We start from the raw sequence: 19,106 nt of genomic DNA on the forward strand, positions 1-19,106 counted from the left end.
ATATATATATGTATATGCACATATATATATATATATGTATATGCACATATATATGTGACACATACTGATAGATACACTAATCAATCATGAGGGGGATAGGGCTATATATATATGTATATGTAGCTGTATGGTATGTACAGACATATTTCCACATAGCAGGTCTTTGGGCGGAAGAGGCAACAGACTTGTGCTCAAGTTAGTACTTACAAGGTGACTCCAGGCCAGAGCTACCTGTACTCCAGTCTGGGATTATGTGTGGTGCAGGCCATTGGCTGCTGCACCTATTTCCACAGTACAGCACTTCGCTGATATTGTCTAAGGCATTCCCTGGCTGTTTGCTGTACTTAATATGTGACTGATACCTCTCAACTGTACAGATATTCACATAATGTTGTGACTGGGTTACAAGATGTAACACCACACAGAGGATGACAGTCTGCATACCTTTCACTGTAGATGTTTTTGCAGAACGTCCAGCATTCCGCCCCATATGTTTGCTCTGTTCCTCATACAGTTGTGGTTTTCACGTAATATACTGTACAATGCAGTCACTGAATTGTTGCAACTACTGACACATCTAAGATGTAGCCTTTACATCCTGCGGCTAATCTGACCTGTTGCAACCTGCTGTTATACTAGCCACTTTCTAGGTTACTCAGAGCACATGTAATGTCTGTCTGTAGTTTTGGCCCTTTGTTCTCCCATTGTGTCTGGCTTTGCCCAGCTTTCTTGCAGTAACAGATGGAGGGGTTATGTCAGTCTGTGGGAATACCACAATATGAGTACCTCACATGCAAAAGATGTAAATGCTGTCTGATTCAAAACATCAGCACCATCACCCTTGCTAATGTCCCTAGCCCAGTGAGTCACACCAATCACCAGACAGAGAGATTTCATTCATCACACTCTCAACAGCCTACAGATATACATTGTCACCCCTGCATTAAGTGGGAAATACAATGTGTGGCCAGGTTCTGTGTTATAGCCCTGGAATTGTCTGGTCTGCTGATAAATCATTGCAGACATAGTGTTACAGCAGTCTTATGGGAACTCTGATGTGTTAGGGGTGGGGAACGAACAGCCAAGCTCTGCTGGCCTACACAGTCTTGTGACTGTTCTGTGACCCCACTGTTTGGCATGTCCCTTGCATAATGTAGTGTGGTTTCCAGTCATGTAGCCTAGTGAATATTAGGGGGGCACATACTATTGACAGTGTACCTGTTGTTGCAAGTGGCTGTTAGATCTTTGCAAGTAGCCCAGTATCCCTTGCATACATATGGCAGGTCCATAGATATGCTACCATATTCTTGTACCCCTTACAAGTGATGAATAGCTGTGTGACTTACCTTTCGAATGCAGCAGTTGACAGACCTGTAGTTCAGGGATGACTCTGTCTGATGCACGCAGTCCACAGCTAATACATGGTGAGGTACAGGTTGTGTGGGCTGACTGGCATCATTATTACTAATATGTATGCAAGTCAGAGTAAGGTGTCAGTCCCTAGGAACTTAGTTTGTCAGTGTGTGTGCTATGCGTTGTCTCTTGGCTAAGGCCAGGCCATACTGGGCATGCCTATGTCTGCCTACAGGGACAAACTCAGGGGGTTCCTCCTCTGAGTCCCCCTGTGCGTGAGTCTGTGGTGACCTAGTCACTGCTGGAGGGCTCTGTATACCTTCCCTTTGCTGATCCTGCTGCAGCTGTTTCCGCAGGATCATATTGCGTAGCATGGCACATACTGTGAACATGTGTACACATGTGGCTGGAGAATACTGCAGGGCTCCACCAGATATATCAAGGCACCGGAACCATGATTTCAGCAGCCCAAACACATGCTCTGTGATGTTCTTAGTTTGTGCATGTGCCTCATTATGGCATTAGTCCATGTGCATTTCTGATGGGTGTCGTCATCCACATTTCCAGTGTGAAGTCAGCATTCCCCAGTAAATGACCATGTGGGATGCCCCCCCCCCTAGCAAACATCTGGTATAGCTGCAATGTGTTCCAGATATGGGAGTCATGATAATTGTCTGGGCTGCCAGCACACACATTCATGATAATGCCCTGAGCATTGCACATGACCTGGTAGTTGATTGAGTGATACCCCTTATGGTTGACATAGATTCTACCTTCCTCACCGGCCGGTGCCTTGATTTGAACATGAGTGCAGCCTATGGCACCCAGTACCTTAGGGTAGTGTGCTACATGGTAGAAGTGTTGAATATAGCTGGCCCTTGTATCAGGGTGAGGTGACAATAAATGTGCTCACTGGCATGTGGTAGCATGGCATCCAGGAACTGGTGGAGTACCCTGGATACTGATGCCGGCAAGACGCCCATCGTGTCTCCAGTTGGTCTTTGGAAAATCCCTGTGGCTAGTATCCTTAGAGCTACACATACCTTTGTGTCCAATGAGACGAGTTCCCCTCTGTTGGCTCTGGGTCTTAGTTGAGGGCAGCAGACCTCCGTGTGTTGCTGTAGTATGTGGCTCTCTACCATCTAGCACTCTACAATCTCCAGCTCATGTAGCTCCTGAAGGTTACCCTGGGACTGAACACTCTTCTCCTTCTCATTCTAGGCTTATTGTCAGTAGCAGCAGCAGAAGTAGCATTGACCTCAGCATCTAGCGCATACAGATGTAGTAGACCTGCAGAAGCCCGTAGCATTCATTCAGTTAAAATTCCCAAGTCGGTACTCCAGTGATGTGGAATTTGGGGAGAAATCAGACTGTAGAGTGTATACGATCTTTATTGGGCTCTGCTGTAGATTAGGCTGTGTGATTGGCTACCTATGATGCATTCTACCTGTCAAGTGCATCATTAAGAACATTTAATGGCTCTAGTTTAAGTAAATCAGTAATTAATATATAATTGGCTTTTGGATGCACTCACCACTGCGGCTTGCTGCGCAAACACTCGGAAACAAGTGCCCCGAAGGTAAGCAAAGCTCAGCAGTCATTGTACACCCCCCATGAAAGGGCATGCTCTGTACGGTGGTGTGCCTTGCAAACATGCATGCCTCTAAGGTAAACAAAACTTAGCAGCCAGTGTACACACCCGCCTGCTAAGCACAGCTGTGGGCTGCGCAAACAGGTGCAGCTGAGCTCCAATGAGCTTACAAATTCTCAGACACACACCTGCAATGATGTCAGCTACCTCTTCTGTGGACCCCAACATAATTCTGTGCCTACATGGAAGGGATGTGTGGACACAAATACTCATTTGTGCTATTCAGCAACCCCAACTCATTTGCATAGGGTTCCATGCACACAAACTGGAAACTACATGGTTCCAGGCCCTACCCCATTAGCAATAACATCATTCCACCATTGTGGATACTTTATGCAGGATCCTATAATACATTTCTGCCACATACAATGACATTTTTTTTTCCACTTTTTTTTCCATAACTGTATGTTTGTGCACTGCAGCCCACTGCAGAAACATAACCAGATCATTAAAAAAAATAGAGTTATTTTAAATAATTTTTCTTATGTTTTTGGATACATGGTGGATATCTTTGCATACATCTCTGTCTGCTATGCTATTTCTGTCCAGCTAACTTCATGTTTATAGCCCCTGTTTTCTGTTTAAAATTCTGTACATGGAATTTTTCCATGCACACTATGGACATCAACACAAGGTCTGCAGGACCGCCTCTCTGCTTGCTGGATCACTCTACCTCCCTCATTTTCATGAAATCACCTGTTTATGAGGTGATTTGCATGCCACACTATTCGTACATGTATGCGCTCCACTCAGTTTACTGGATTGCAAACCTGCTTACATTTGTGTAAGTAGTGTGCTATGATGTCTGCACGGTAAATAAGACCATGTAGGCTTTATTAAATCCCCCCAGTGTCTATTCTTGTTATTGCAAAATTAGCTGAATATGCACTTAGAAATACAATTAAAACTCATTATTTGACTATTGTAATGATTTCCCATATTCTATGAGAGAAAATGTATATTTAATGTGTGTCCAGTATTTGCACACACAGAAATACATAGATGCACACACACACACACACACACACACACACACACACACACACACACACACACACACACACACACACACACACACACACACACACACACACACACACACACAAATAAAAACAGTGTGCACTTGCGAGCACATAATCCAGTCTATTATTCATGCTTGTCAAAATAAGCAGGGCAGCTACAATATACACACATCTGTCCACTATCTGAACATTTTATTTATTTTTTCCATGTTATTTTTTTGTTGCTCTATTTGCTAACCAGATAAAGTCTCCAGTCCTAAGTGCATCTTTTTTCAGGGATGACACAAAGTAGACTGCCTGCATTACTGACATGCTAAGTGTCATACAACAAGTAAATGGAAACCAAGGGAATTAAAAAGAGGACTAAAGGATGAGCATCCTTAGCAGCTTGCAGCTTTGATCCTCTGTAACAGACTGCCTTAAACTGCTATGACCACTCTATTCTATTCAAGGTGGTGAAGGAATGAGATTCTCTCCTGGCAAGTAATGGCAAGGGTTTAGTATGCATAGTCGTGTCTTGTTTAACTGACATGGGATTATCCGACTCCTAAACATCTATAACCTTGGGTGTTCACTACAGAAAGGAGAGATGCTCCCAAGGTTTGGAAAACACAATAAAATTTTTTGCAGGGGGATGGGGCAAGCCCTTAAACCCCAAAAATGGCAGGGGGATTAGGGCAAGACTCCACATACTTCAATTATGCATATACCAACTACTAAACAGTGCAAACTCACAGAAGAAGAAGAAAGTGTCAGAAACACAACACAACTTTTAATTCTCTTCCCTGTGTCAAACCTCAATTATAAGATGCCATTTACTGTCCACTGATGCCATTATGAGTATCAGTCAGCTGGCTATTAACAACCAGTAGGTTTCTCTAATAATAATAATAATGCGAACTACCTACCCAGTACAGCATATCAGTTTAAAGGATACAACCACATACTAACTCACAAACTGCACTCACAACTCTATGCAATCTAGTAGTAAGATTAAACTGTTGTCGAACTGATGATTTGTTACAGCGTAATGCAAAAATTGCATAATGGATGAGCAGACCAGCTACACTGCATTTGTATTTTATACCTCTTTGTTGTTAATATTTTAGCAAAAACAGAAAATAGTTTCTTCTAATACAAACATTCTTATGTAGCTGAAATGTCCAGCAAGAAGGCTTATTAAACAGATAAATGTCTAAATATAAATTAAATGAGTTTGGTGTTGTCACAGGAGTAAGCCCCTGGGTAGTCTCTTAAATCTGAGTTAAGACTTTACACAAACAAAGCCTTACCTCATGCTCAGCTGTGCAGAGCTAATACTGCCCTGCACCTCACTAGTCTCCCTTATCCCTGGAATCTGCACTCATTCACACAGGCGCAGAAATTAGCCTCAGCTAAAAAGATTCCACCTCCCCCAGAGCGGACAAGTAAGCAATTAGCAGGTACCTCAGCTCTAAGAAATGCTTTTGTCTGATTTATACAAACACCAGCAGCATGCACTCTTGTTATGAAACATCCAAGGTACTTTCTTGCTCAGCCATTCTTTATTTTCCTCTGTATGTCTGAACTTCCCATTCCAATATTTTGTCTTACAGCCTAGCCTTGCTGTCCTTAACTTCTAGTTTGCCGAAGTCTGATTAAATGGATAAAATTCATCAACAAAATGTTTTTGAAACACTAATAAGAGAAGAATTTGCTCTTGTAATTTCATAAAAAAATCTTGCAAATAACTTCCACTATGTGTTCCAGGGATATTGCTGTTAGCTGAATCACTTATTTAATTGTAATGTTTTTTTTTCCTTTGAGAGTAACATGGACTTTGATAAATACATTCAGAAAACAAAGCTACTTAGCATATGGATATGTATATGCATGAGCATAGATAGATAAAATAAAGGCAGACATATGCATTGTCCTTTTATTTAAAAATGCTGGCAAGGAAATATGTTTCCTTCTTTTTTCTTTCTTTTTTTCTTTCCATTTTAATTAGTTTGTTTTCTTTATGTGTATACCACTAATTTGAAAATACATTAAGTTCACAATGAACTACTAAGCAGAAAAAAACACCTTATTAGGAGGTGAATGCATGAAGTGCAACATTGTTAGGAAGTCAATGCACAGAGAAAAGTTGCCATATGTTTTAGATGTCAAATCCCAGACTACAGGAGTCATGCTTTGAAACAGTTATATCAACATTGCTTTGAGAGGGGGGCCCTAAGAATATGCAAAGTTATGAATATTGTGTGCCATCAGGAGTTCCAGGAAAAAATTGCAGTAAATTCAAAGCTATCAGTTTGCAACATCCATAATAAGAAGGGCCGTTCATATGTTAGTTATGTCTGACTCATAGGAAAATATCTGCTGTCATGATCAAACAGTAAACCAATGAAAGATAAAAAATTGTTTATGTATGCCAGAAAAAGAATTTCAACATTTATTTATAAAGGGACAGAAGAATTTCAACATTTATTTATAAAGGGACAGAATTCCTATATGTTGCACTTAGTTATTTTTACATAGTTGTGTCATGTTTCTCCAGTGGGTTTTGTAACACCTTTATTTAACTGTTAATCATATTACGTCAATGTGGAGGTTTGCTCCTCGGGCCTCTGCTGAAAATGGGATATTATCCTAGTCAGATATAACTGGGAAACAAATGTCAAATACATTTTATTGCTGCCTTTTAAATTTCAAAATCATCTTTAATTGTAAGAAAAAGTAATGTGTGCATGTGTGTGTGTGTGTGTGTGTGTGTGTGTGTGTGTGTGTGTGCGTGTGTACATGTGTACATGTGTGTGAGAGAGATACATGAATGCATGTTTGTGCACCATAGCTTTTATTTCATGGGAGCAGACATTAATTTTGATGAAAATGCCGGATCAATAACATCTGTAGTTGGCATAAAAGACAAATATTTTTTAATATGCATCACACTGAGAAGGTTGTAATAAGTTCATAAACAAATGATAGATTGAGTGGTTACTAGCAGTTTCCTGTATGGATTACCATGAAAGCTAATTAAGCATAAAAAAGTCAATTTTCATGAAATGTTTATTTCCCATACAGATCATTGCCTCAGATCACAGCCCTGCACATGTAAGCTATGACAATGCAAAGGTATGGTCTAAGTGAAAAGCCATATGCAGTGTAATGCTATCAGGACTGTTTTGTTGGAGCTATAGTAATATTAAATAATACTGTGAACATTGGTAATATGCTTTCTTCATTTTTATAGGATATCTGGCTCTTTTTTTCATTTGCTACACTTATCCAGGGAGGGTTTCCTCAAGGTTATTCAGATATTCATTTTTACAGTTATAGGCTGCCAGCACTTATCAAGCTATAAATAGCAAAAGAGATGCATGCAAAGTGGATTTTTTTTATCTTTTATTGCTTGGCTTATGCTGTGTAGGGTGTCCTAAATATTTTTTGTTGGCATCATTAGTCTGGACAAAGGCATTTGGGATGAAAGTCATACTTCTGCAATGTTGCCTAAAATAGTCCAACATATGGGCTTCAAGCATATCATAGCATAGCTGTGTTTATTTTATCTAGCTACTACAAAGGGGCAAAATATAACAAGAACAATGCCTGAGTCCAGCTGTTGTTTTTCTTTAAGGTGCCCAGCTCTGTGTATGAGGGAACTACATTTGAGATGTGTTTGCTGAGACAAATGTTCCATCTCAAGAATAAATGGCAGCTGCTTAGTGAATGAGTCCCAGAAGGGTGAACAGTTGCAATTGATGATAAGGTAATATAGGGACCACACAAAGCAATCAAGATTGGAATGTGAATGAAAAAATCTTTTATCTGAAATCACAGCTGTCACTTTTACTATAAAACATGAAAGTTGCTTTCACATTTCAGAATAAATGTGTCCCAAAAGTCAATTTTCCCATAAACTGCAAGTTGCAGATTCATGTGTTATAAACATACTACTTGTGTTACATAAATCACATAGAATTATCATCTATATACAATGTTAAAAAGACCAATTCCCTTGTGCTGCCACTTATTAAACAGTGATTTATAAAATGAAGTCTCATATAAGTTAAACAGTTTGTCTGTAAGATGTCAGGTTTGTAATGCCAACTCTCCATCAGGAGAATGACAGAATTAATGTTTCTTGCTGTGATTGTCCCTACTATTGTCTTAAACAGGTTAAAAAGCAGTCCTGTAGACAATGAACAATTACAAAGAAATAAACATTCTTATTACTGTTAAAATGCTTACAAGAGCTGGTCATTGTAAACATGCAACAAAAATAAAACTTTTAAAAAAGTGCATACATAACCAGTTGATTCATTCCATAGGTTTTAATACAACAGCTTCAGTAAGTGTTTGACTTTTGTCTTGTATAGGACACTGTTTCATTTTATGAATTCTGCCATGTAATTTTATTTTATTTTTATTATTTATATTTATTTATACTTTGTTATTTAGGTAATGAAGCTGGAATATGGTTCATTTAATTGGACGCCAGAGAAGAAAAACTGTTACCGGTACTTTACATACAATATGACAAAAAATAAGGAAACGTGATGCTTTTGCAACTGAGTATTGACAAAAATAAAGAAAAGTAGCACAACAGGGTGGTGCTCTGGTCATTGATAAGCTGCAAGATGACGTAAAAATAGGATATTGTTTAAAGTGTTGTTGGAGTTTACATTTGAATTTTTTGTATTCCTGGATATTGTAATGACTTTTGATAATATAGGTAGCATTTTGAACATGCCATTACTCAATATAATTTTATTATATTATTATTATTATTATTATTATTATTATTATTATTATTATTATTATCATCACTGTGCAGGATGAAACAATTTCTTATGTGTTATAACAGTTGCCCACCAGAGGATCTGAGAGCCCCAGCAGAAAAATACCATTGTATAAATGAGTACTGCAATAAAGCAGTACCTTAATGCATTAGTTTAAATGAAAAAGATGTAGAAGACTTGAGTCAAGTTTTCACTTAAATCCATTTGAAGTATTTTGACTGGTTCTGGTGATGAGTTTCGGTCGCTGCATAAAATGCAGCTACTGCACGTTTAACATAAATTTCTCACGTTGTTGCCTGATGCTTCCTGAAGCTAAGCCTGTGAAGTGTATGCCACCCTACAGATGGCTATAAGTCCAGTAGGTAGCACAGGGGATTAAGGCTATATGAACTGTTAACAAACATGTTCCTGTAGTCCAGGGTTTGAGTCCATCAGTCTATTTATGCATGCTATGTAATTCTGAATAAGTCATTTAAACAGACAATATTCTGCGAAAATTAAGAAAATTAACTAGGTTCCTCAGTGGATTCTTGGACTACATGCCTCAAAACTAACTATGAACCATAAAACATTTAGAGAACTACCTAATATCGAGCTTTATATTTTTATTGTATAGTCAATATGATATTGTAAAGATAAACTAGAAATAATAAAATGGATACATACAAAGTATATTTTGGGTCATTGGATCAGTGTACTTACTTGGTAAGCAAAGATAAAGAAAGAAATAAAATAAATACTGAAACCTGGATGCAAAGCAACCACCAAGCTCTTAACGCCAATAAAACCAAATGAATGATTTTTCCCCATCAAAACACTTCCCCATTGATAAAACTCCTTCAAGATCATAAGCCAGAATAACACCCCCATTGAAATTGTCCCTCACACCAAACTGCTTGGAGTCATTATTGACGAACATCTAAAATTCAACATCCACATCCACATTAACATGAAAAACACCAAAAATCAGGGCTCCTATATATACCTAACCATTATCTAACCCCCTCCACCAGAAAGACCTGTGCCTCCACATAGCCTCGCCCCTCCCTAATGTATGATGCTCCTCTGTTCTCAAATCTTCAGCTCAGCCTTCAAACTAAATTAAAACCTGCTCCAATAAAATCTGCAATTTCACCATCAACTCTAGGAACTCATCCCATCACCGCATCTCCCTCCACTCACTACAATGGCTCAAGCTTCCGAACTATCTGAACCTCCTTAAACTCGCCACTGCCCATAAGCTCATATTTAACCCATCCTCCTGTCCCTCTGTCTCCACTTTCTTAACCCCCCTATATTCTTAATCGCTCACTTAGGTCAGAAAATCAGAACCTGCTCAAAATCTACAAACATTTATGGCCACCTGGACAGTCTCTGCTATCCTGCTCCTTAGCTAAACTATGGAACTCTCTTCCTCTCTCCCTTAGAAATACTCATAATCACTCTAACTTTAAATCCCTCCTCCATTCCAACCTATCTTCAAAGTGGGACTATCCCTGCTCCTTCCCCACATAGGACCCACCTATACCAAAACCCACCTTCTAACTCTGTGCATCATCTCTGCACTCACATCATTTGCCCTCCTACTACTCCTTAACCACCAAATGTTGTTAAGAGTTTATTTCCAACAATTTCACGTCCTCAATTGTAATTCACTGTTAATGACTCTTAGACTGTTCTGTTGCTAGATTTTTATTACTATTATTGTGGAGTGTAAAATTTCAATTGTAATTCACTGTTAATGACTCTTAGACTGTACAGTTGTTAGATTTTTACTACTATTATTGTGGAATGTAAAATTTGAATTGTAATTCACTGTTAATGACCCTTAGACTGTACAGTTGCTAGATTTTATTATTATTGTAGAATGTAGATTTTTTTTACTGTAGAATGCTACATAAAGTTGTATGACTTCTTTGCTTTGTATGTGTTTATGCAAATATGTTTGTCATTGTTACTGGAGCTTTTCTTCGTGGGCCTCCACTGAAAACAGGCTTTTTTTAGGACCAGTGGACTTCACCGGTCATCAAACTGAAATAAATAAATAAAACAAGATAGCTATTCAATGCTTTCTGTACACAGACATTTGTTGCCATTGTTGAAGAAGCTAAACTATCTGTATAGTATGTCGAGTGTAAGCTGAAATAAAATATGTCACTTTTGCTCTTTCAAAAATATAGCACAATGTTTATTAAATGATACATTTTTCCAAATTGGAATCCATTTTAAAAATTGTTCTGGCCAATGTTATGCTGTTTGGTCCTGCATAACAGAGTAGTGTCATCTGTGGAGTGAATAGCTCATGACAATGCAAGGGCACATTGTTGACATTTATACCGAAAAGTAAGCTCCCAGATTTTATGGTCAAGTGACTCATTTTGTGTGAATAGAAGCCAATGTACTATCCCATTCTCGTCTATCTATGTCTTTTCTATTATTTAGATAAGTGGTAAATCAACTAAAGGTATTATTTTGTCGTTCTGCTATAGCAAGCCTTTCTATAAGACGTGCATGCTTGATGGTGATGAAGAGTTTGAAAATATCTACAAACAAGGCAAATATCTAGTCTTCATTAAGACACTATCACAAATTAACCTGTAGTCATCAGCAGTACAGTGATAAGTGAGAAATCCTTTTCAAAAGCTATGCAAAGACTTATTCAGAGTATGAACTGAGTCAAGAAATTGCCTTAGTTACATGCAAGCAACAAGTTCCAATATTTCTGGTAGTGTATTTAATACTGATGTTCAATGATTTTTTCAATCAAGGAACCATTTTATGTAGATGTGTGTAATAAGCATCTTTATGCAATGGTGGTAAAGTGCCATCACGGCTGCTTCTAATTACCAGATATGTATTGGTGATGGCAACTGAATCTGGTGTGAATTTAACAAAGCTGGGTGAGATAAGCTCAAAGCCAGTACAGCTTCAATAATTTCTGTTTGACAATAGTATTATGAAATGACACAGACTCAGGCAAAAGTCCACACTTGGTCCACATATGAGCACGGGGAAAGAATTGGGAGCTTTTTGATGTTGCTCATTTGGGAGACTGAGATTGCACAGAGTGCTGACCAGGATAAAGAAGACAGAAGGATTTTCAAAGGCTTTTTGATAGGGTGTTGCTGAAGTGTCATCTTTATAATCACTAACATTTTTTGTGTGTGCAGTTTTACACAGTGGTTTGTAATAAGAGCATGAAGTAATCATCTGAGATGTACTGAGACTATAGTGCAGATTCAATAAAGTCTGCAGAGCCTGCTAAATCGTGTGAGCATCACGGTACAATGCACACATGGTAGTGCAGTTTTGTATTCAGTAAGTGGCTCTAAACAATGTGTAGAGACATGCAGACATGGTAAAGACCATGGCATGCTAATTACAACGTAAGCAGCTGAATTGTATGCTAATCAACTAATCCAAGATGGAGGAGCTATTTAACAAGCAATAAAGCAACTGTGTAGATTCAGTGCTGTTTTTTTCCTGTGAATTCCAAAACCTAATGGAATACAGCCACAGAAACTAGGCCACAAAGAAATAATGTTAGGGGCTGTTGTTGCTGTTATTCATGTGTATGTGCAGCAGGCCCAAGTCATTGCTGCTGCTACTAATAGACAGACCACGATCAAAAAGGAGAAGGGTGTTTAGACCTCGTTTCACTTTTTACAATCTACATGAGGTGGAAATTGTAGAGCACTACAGGGCAGATAGAGACATACTACAGGAACTATGCAACCTCTGTCACCCTCAGTTGAGAGCAAGGGCAAACTGAGAGGAACTAATACTGGTGGAGACTAAGGTATGTTTAGCACTTATAATTTTAACTACAGGAACCTTCCAGAGAACAACAGAGGGCATACTGGGTGGTCACAGGCATCAGCATCCAGGATCTTCCATTAATTTCTGAATGCTATGCTAAAATGTACTGGTGTCTACATATATTTTCCCTGTACACCTGAGGAAAGACACAGAACTATGCAGGAGTTCTACCTCATAGCACACAGACCTGGGTGCCGTAGACTGTAGACATGTAGAAATCAAAGAACCACCTGGGCAACAGGGAAGGCTGTACATAAATAGAAAGGGCTTCCACTCCATTAACTGACAGGTCATATGTAACACTAAGGGAATCATCCTGAATGTGTGTGCTGGCAACCCAGGCAGTTACCACAACACACATATCTAGCACAACTGTCAACTCTATGAGATGTTTTCTATGGGAGATATCCCACAAAGTTTAATTACTGTGGGATGTAGGTTATGCAATGGAACTGTGGCTGATGACACCCATCAGAAATGCTCACACACCAACAGATGAATGCTATAATGAGGCACACACTCAAACAGGAAATATCATAGAGCATGTATCTGGACTGCTGAAGTCATGGTTCTTGTGGCTAGATAATCTGGGGGAGCCCTTCAGTGCAATCCTGTACATCTGCTGAAATATTCACCTTCTGTTCCATTTTCACAATATTATCCTGAGAAAGTAGCTTCAACGGGAGCAGCAAGGGGAATATCCAGATATCCCACCGCCACTGTCAAGGTCACTACAACCACATGCAGGCAAGAAGTTAGAGAGGGGAACCAGCAGCCACTGTGGGTGTAGGCAAACATAGGTGTGCACAATATGCCCTTGCACTGGCCAAGAGGCAATGGATAGCACATACGCTCACCACCTAAGGGGCAAAAACCTTCTTCCTATGCACATACATACAGTAACACTGATGCCAGGCAATGCTCACAACCTTTATTTATCAATGTAATGGCAGTGTACTGCTAGTGTCAGACAGAGTCAGCCCTGAACCAAAACTCTTGCAACTGCTGGACTTCCAAGATAAGGTCTGAACCTAGAATAGAAAAATACATTTCTAAGAATACAAATGAATAGCATAAACTTGAAATTGGAGATTATCATGAGAATTGTTGTATTATAAAAGTAAAGTTGATGTATAGCATTATTTTGAAATACTGGTCACAGGGTACATCTAATAAAATAAATATGAAAAAAAAAGCTGTTGGAAGAATGTTAATGGAAGGTTTCAATGCTGAGTATGTTAAATATTCATTGTGGAGAAAATCATAATTTTTAAGAATGTAATTTTATTAATGTAGTTAACTATAAAGGTAAGAAAGATATGAAAGTTATAGCCTTAATAGACAGATGCGTTCCATTTAGGTGTAAGTTGAAGACTACATAAGATGGCTGGGATTATCAGAGCATGGTAAGTGAAATGGGTCCAGGCCCCCTTTCCTGGTTTGTTTTAATCATTTTTTAGATATATTTGTGGATTACAAGACAAGTAAGGGTCCTACTGGCAAGTGAATCTAACACTGAAGATAACCAAGTTTAAACACTTAGATCTTAAAAGTTGCTCTTTTTAGCATGCAACTGCCACTGTATCAGGGCTCAAATATTTATTTAAATAAACCAACCAAAAAGTAAAAAAAAAATTACTTGAACACAACATTGAAACAATGAATATTGAACTTCGCTCCTCATACACAGATTAAGAAAGTAGGGTCGTATTAGGAACTTACCATGACTGCAGATTTTATTTCATTGCATTCACTGTTGCAATCACCATTTCTGGGACTCCTTCCTGCAGGGCTCTGATGGCCAGCACAAGTTCCAGACCTTTATCTTATCCAGTTTGCGATATCTCATTCTCAGCCTAGACAAATATCTAGTTTTATGCTCTAGAATACAAGTGGACATAGAGAACTTATCTCAAGAGAACAGTATTTGTCCAAGAGGCCCCAATCAGCCTCTTTGTGTTCTATGCAGAGTTAGAGGAAGGGCAATACTTGATGGGGGAATAAGAGAAAAGGTGGACATAGTGGTGAAAAGAGTACCCACCCCAAACCTGGAATATCTAAGCAAGTTAGCAAAGGGAATGGTGAGACTGAATAGGGACGTTAACAATGAATATGCTTAAACTACTACAGTTATGGTAAGTTCTTAACACAAATTGTATTGTGTTCTTCTTAATATTCACTGTTGCAAGAGCATTAGGAGAACTGCATAGGTGGCTGGGACTGGGCTACCAGGAGAGCAGACCTTGGAGAATAGTCATAGTGTAGACTACTTTGGCCATAGATTCAGAATGCAAATTCTAACACTGATAGAAGGTATGGCAAGAAAACCAGGAAGCGGGTCTATATTACCTTATTGAAAATTAATTTAATCGAATGGCACTTTACATCAAAATGCCACTCATTGAGCTGTTTATAGTGAGATTGTGGTACAGTGAAAATCAGAAAATTTGCCCTTTCCTCACTGTATTGCGATCTCAGAGTTGGCATATATAATTAGCGGGGGTTGTGGGGGGGCAGCCCCCCATAAAAGCGAATTCAGTAATTGGCATTTCAATGTAAGTGCCGTTTGATTAAATTGCCATTCGATTATGTAATATAGACACCATAGTGTAGCCTACTTGGCCATAGATGCAGAATGCAAATTGTAATGCTTATAGAAGTTGTGGACAGAAAACCAGGAAGCTGTATTCAAACCTAACTGGGTATTAACCCTTCTGAGGAATGCTGTGTTGACTGTTATGGCTCAAGTGGAATGTGCCACTGCAATGCCTAGCACTGGTTTCCCATCAAAAGAGTAAAAAATTAAAAGCCATTTTGATAGGGGTTGTTTTTTGAAGGGAATCCCCCACCCCCTGTCCTTTGCAAAGGAGATAAATATCTGATCTGCTTTTCTAATTCCCCTTCTTGTATTTAGATTGAATGACAACAGTTCATTGACATCCAGACATACAAATGTTTCTCCTCCTCATTTTGTGGCTTGGAAAAACACAAAGAGGTGAATAGTGTGATTCAATGACAATTATGCCCCCAGTCTGGACATAAAATCAGGGCTTGTACACAGACTGACTCTGTTCATGAAAAAGCTTAAAAATGTTTTGTTGCTCATTAAGGTTTGCAGCTCAGAAATCCTTTCAGAAGATGTCACAGCCACCAAAAAGCCCTGGAAGGGATTAATGCTAAATTATCCACACTGTTAGCCTTAGAATTCTAAAGTGGGGTGTTGTAAAGACTCTTTCTCCTCTGTTAAGAGGTCCAGTCGCTGTGATTCTACTTAACCTTGTTAATCAAAGTAAGAGGAAGAACCAGGACTGCATGAGGCATAAGACATCTTTGGCCTCTCCTTCTTTATGTTTAGTAGTGATTGAGGAGAAGAAGCATAGGAGGGGAAAGTGTGGAGAAATAGACCTGCCCATGGAATGAAGAAATTGTCTGTTTGCTGTACTGCCCAAATTTCTGTCTTTCAACAAAACATTCTGAGTTACTTGTTCTCAGTGGAAGCAAATGTGTTTACTTTTGAAACAACCAGAGAACACATCTCTGGTCAGCAGCCAGACTTGGGGCTCTTGAAATTATCAGTCTATCTGTTAAAACATGTTCCTGTAATGGAATGTAAGGTGTCATAAGGCTCAGTCCAGACTCTTGCATGGAGACCCTTATCCAGATATGTATGAATGCTTTAATTCTAGCATTAGCATTAAAGCCACCATCTTTGTTACATTTATGTACTCTTTTTACTCCTATTATCATCTCAAGTGCCCTGAATCAGCAGATCTACCACATGACCCCTCAGAGTAAATCTGAGGAATCTGTTGGAAGGGTCTGAGTCCCCTGGGACAGTTTTAAAGGCACCCATGCATGAGGTATACTTATTTCAGCATGACATCTCCTTTGTGATAGAGAGCAAGAGGGAGGATTGTGACCTCCAGAAACTGAGAGTGTTGTTTTCTGAGGTACCATTCTGCATTGCTAGTGGTGCCATCCAAATGCAGGATGCCACATATCCCAAAATCCTGAGGAATTCCCATGCTGGGAGAGAATCCCTTTCTAACACACTTTTGATGAAATGAGATAGAAATGGAACATTTTCCTCATACAGGAAGGCTTTCTAATATTCTGCATCCATTAAGGCCCCCAGGAACACTACTTTTCTTGTAAGGGTCAGATGACCTGGGGAGATTGAAGGACATGCTCAGCTGCTTGAAACATGCCAGGTTAAACTGTAGAGCCAACAGTTTTATATATATATATATATATATATATATATATATATATATATATATATATATATATATATATATATATATATATATATATATATATATATACACACATATATACATATATATATATATTTATATATATTTTTATATATATATATATATATATATATATATATATATATATATATATATATATATATATAAAACACTCTTCTTCTGAGTCTGCCTGAATCAGGATGTCACCTGGGGACAGATGTGTGAGCCTTTTGTTCAGCAAAATGGGGGTAATGGAAACAGACATTTTGTAAAGTCATTTGTTAGAGCAGACAAGCCAAAGGTCAAAGAGATGAACTTTTAGTGGACTCCTCCTGTTTCCACCCTGCTTCTAGTAATAGAAACTTCCTGTGCACCTTTGCTATATGGATACTGAGGTAGGCTTCTGTTAGATCTAAGGAAACTAGAAAGGCTTAATGGAGTAGAAAGGACAGAGGTGTTTGTATGGTAAGCATTTCAAACAGTGAGACTGTTAAATATTTGTTTAGTCATGACAGGTCTGGAATGACCCTTCAGGTAACTTCCTTCATGGGTATCAGAAATAATCATGAGTAAAAGCCTATAAACTCCTCTCCTATTGGCATATTTCTATGGCTTCTTGTTCTAGCAGTTCCTCCAGCAAGAACTGGACTAAATTAGCTTCTTCCCTTTGAACGTGAGTGGATCGTTTGGTCTTCTTAGGGACTACAGTTTGTAAACCTTGCTCACAATGATTAAGACTCAGTTGTCAGTCCTGGGTTATCTTCCACAGATCTCTATAAATAGACCCAGATGGACCCTTATTTGTAAAGAAGATGAGGTGTTCTGGTTTAGAGGTAGGAAAGGTTGGAGTTATAACTTCTAAGAGGGGGTAACTTAACTGAGTCACAGCTGTTCTGCTTTGGGTTACTGCTATGGGTGGCCTAATGCTTATTCTTATGTTTTACTTACCATTGTTTCCTATATATTGTCCTCTTCCCTTTTTTAGGTTTGCTTTTTTCTTACTTAGTAAGTCAAGTAATGAGAAAAAATATGACATTCTGATTATCTATGCTTTCTTTCTCCATATTCTTTCTTGTCCTAATTACTATAACCCCTATTTCCACAACTCCAGAATTTCTGTGTCCCTCAACCCCCCTTTCCTGTAGTAAACCCTTCCCTCTCTTCTTTTATCACTTATTGAGCTCTTGTTTAGTGTATTTACTGATTGTTGTTTGTGAAGCTGTCTTCCAAACACTCCCCATCCAAACACTAAAATATGTTTTCTTATTTTAGTTTCTGTGTGATATTGGTTTATGTCTAACCCAAATAGACATAGCTCCCAACTGTTTTATAAGTTCCTTCCTCATATCTTTTCCAATGTCTTGGTCACTCTCCTATATTTTTCTTGCCTGTTCAGGTTCACAAAGCATGTATATTAATCATGCTTTTTCTGTGACCTATTTCCAGAGCTTATCATCAATTGCACCACCTGTTTTATTTATTTATGTTTTGTTGACTGAGTTAGTCCTACTAGGCCAATGACCTCTTCTGAGGGGAGACCTGACAAGGAGACATTTGGCCAGGGCACCAGAGAACTTCCCTTACTCACTTATGAATGCTCGTTTTGTGAAGGGAGCAGCATTGCACTTCCGGTTTCCATTATAGGTCCATAGGCTACCCAGAGAAACTATGAAGAAGATGGACGATGAAGAGAATGGAGCGAGAGGCAGCAAAATGAGAGGCAAATCCTCTATTAATGAGGATATTATGGAAATAAAAACGTTGAAGGAAAGTGTTGAGAAAGGGCAGGCAGGTGAGCCTGCTGATGAAGGTGCAGAGAAAGCAGTCGAGCTTTCTACAGAGAATAATTTTGCAGCAAGGGATTCAGATGAGATCTTTTAGGAGAATGTCTTCAGAGATGATCTATTGATATAAGAATGTGTTGTTTCAAACCTCTAGAAAGGAGGGCTGTAGCATGATTTGCTAAAAGACATGATCAATCAGAGTGAACCAGAGATTGAAGTGGCTACTTCATAGGGAGAAATTACAAAAAAATACAGGAAAAGGAGGCTGGAGAAGATAGTACAAGTAGAAAGTTGTATGTACAGAACGTTAAATAAGGAGAAAAGAGAAGTGAAGATGTGAAGGAAGTGAAGAGGAACTTTATAGTAAGAATAAGCATTAAGAAAGAAACAGGACTGGACAGATAAGAGGTTTGGAACACTTATTACACCACTGGATG

Source organism: Protopterus annectens, chromosome 2.part0, assembly GCF_019279795.1.
Source record: "Protopterus annectens isolate FY-2018-M chromosome 2.part0, PAN1.0, whole genome shotgun sequence".
Classification (NCBI taxonomy): Eukaryota; Metazoa; Chordata; order Ceratodontiformes; family Protopteridae; genus Protopterus; species Protopterus annectens.